The 2,500-nt window shown below is 40.3% G+C and overlaps 1 protein-coding gene across 1 annotated transcript in view; it reads left to right on the top strand.

Moving 5' to 3' along the window:
* The window catches only part of LOC137997343 (ubiA prenyltransferase domain-containing protein 1-like), a 29,303-nt gene that overhangs the window by 1,381 nt on the left and 25,422 nt on the right, over nt 1–2,500 (top strand). The gene's annotated exons all lie outside the window — the stretch shown is intronic.

Below are 2,500 nucleotides of genomic sequence, written 5' to 3'. Positions count from 1 at the left end.
TAAGAAAGGTTGTGTTATTCATCAGTAGACATAGCAATCTGTTTCTAGAGACCGATGTTTCAGGGGCACCCAACGTCAATTTTTGGAAAATGTCTGTTCGGAAGACGATTTGAGATCTAGAATTTTTCGGAAAATTTCTTTTAACATTGCTTGTTTGCCTGCCTGTCCTAGGATTTTCGAACATCTAAAAAATGGTATAATTGCCCATTTTTAACGGATTTTTTACCTTAAAAAGGTCACCTAGAATTTTCGGGAGCCTTTTTTCAGGCTGAAAATTTCGAAAGGGTAAGTTTTGATCACTATAATTTTCGGATCACAAGACTTTCAGCTAGGAAATCCGAACAGATGAAAAATTTTTAGGGGATAAAAATATGCCTATATCTGCCGTTTAAGTGGTTTCGAACTATATTCTCGTTGGGCCCCCTGAAAGTTTCATTCCCGTATTTTGAAAGCCTTCTGCAATTCACTGCAAATCAATTTAATCGTTAAATTCGGCCTGGATGAATTTATAAACCACTGACTGGGCAGTATTAAAATTAATTATCGTTTTAATTAAACGTTAATGAGCCCAATGTAGTCGATTATGCGTGTAAATAATCTGCACAGGGGTCTATCGGAGACTCCGGGAACTTCAGGCCCGGCTCTGACGCCGCTCCACTCATGTGCCGGACCCAACTGAGGAATAAAGTACGGCAAAAGAGCGGCGTATGCTTCTGTTTGGTACGGCAGTGAAGTTCGACAGGGTCTGTCGCATTATACGGCAGGTTATTTATACGGCGTTCTTCTCATGTGCCGAACCAAATTGCATATATCATGATTATCGAAAAATCTTCCGGTAAGTTCTCCGAGAACTTGTTGCGCATGCTCGTACGTTTTACGAGGAAGAGGCAATGGCGAAAAAAGACCTTCAAGAGTGTAAACTGTGGAAAGATTGACCAAATGAAATGTTGCTGATTTTTTTAAAAAAATGTTTTTAAAAGTTTGGAAACCTTGTTTATTCTCCGACGCGTTTCGTCAAGCTAACGTAGACTTCAGGGAATTTTACAATAATACATTAAACTCCTGCATTTAAGCCATATCTACTGGCAAAAATGACGTTCACAAACATTAAGGTTTGACCGAATTTCCGAAAGGGAACAGGCGCAGCTGTGAAATATTAGGGCAAGGCGTGAGAAACGATGTTTTGAGCCACGGTTTTAGCTAAAGCCATGCCATCACATTTGCCATCAGATATGGCTTAAATAAAGGCCTTTAGTGTATTATTGTAAAACTCCCTGAAGAAGTCTACGTTAGGTAGACGAAACGCGTCGGAGAATAAACAGGTTTTACAGATACAGTTAGCAGAGTGCTGCTCACTAGTTCAGTTTTCAATCTTTTTTTTTTTCAATCTTTTAGATACCCTAATACGAGTTATTCTCTCCTTCACAGCCCCCATCTTGAAAGTTGAATTATGGCGCGAAAATATGGTATATCGGACTTAGGCCGTTCCGTTTCTCCCTCGTGAAATGAAGATTAGGCTCGACGCACAGTGCGCCGTCTGAATTATCCTGCCTTTACGAAAATCTGGATAAATTTACGGAAGTGCAATACTGAAGTAATTTGGTCTAATACGTTGAACCATAACTGTATTTCATCAATACGGAAATCGACTCTAGGTCGGGGTTGGGTACAGCCGCAGTCACGTGTGATGTCACGCAATGCTGTCTCAAACAAAAGTCGACGGGTCTGATGGAAATACGTGGGAAAGTGAGAACAACGATTCCATGATAGGGAGCGAATTAATCTCGTACCCAGATCTTCCACGGTCATAAGGAAGGGAGATCTGGTAAAATTCGATTTTGAGCATGCTCAGTGGCAGCGAGGCTCGAAACAGAAAGAAGCGCTACAGGCGATTGTTCTGAACGGTCAAGATTGTTTAATTGTCCTTCTAACTGGTTACGGGAGATCATTGATTTACGAAATGCTTCCGTCACTTTAAGACAAATGTTACATCAGTGGGCAAGTCAATTGTTATTTCTCCTTTAAGTACCTTAATTGATGACCAAATAAATAAACTCAACTCAGTTGGCGTCGCTTGTACAGGTTTGCATGTTTGTGGTGCTGATATTGAAGATAGAGTTTTTGCAATTGACGACCTTCAGACTGGAAAGTTTAATTTAATCTTCACTCACCGCGAGGTAGCAGTAAGCAACAGGTAGTGTAGAGACCTATTTTCTCCAGCTACTATCAGAGAAATGTACATGTACGGGCAGTGGTGAAAGATGACGCACCTTGCATCATTGGGTAGTAATATAAATGTCTCGTTTTCGTTTGCCTGTATATTTGCAATTTGTTAAATTTGCTCTTCTCTATATCTCTGTCTAGTTGTAAATGCATGTTTCGTCAGCTCCACTGACAGTATTTTACATTTACAAGGGCATGTGTATTAGATTCAACTTTGCCACATGACATCTGAAAAGCTGGTGCGGGATTGCAGAATGTCAAAGTATCATGAGTGATT

The sequence above is a fragment of the Montipora foliosa genome, chromosome 3 (assembly GCF_036669935.1).
Source record: "Montipora foliosa isolate CH-2021 chromosome 3, ASM3666993v2, whole genome shotgun sequence".
NCBI lineage: Eukaryota > Metazoa > Cnidaria > Anthozoa > Scleractinia > Acroporidae > Montipora > Montipora foliosa.
This window is presented reverse-complemented; position numbering and strand designations above follow the sequence as displayed.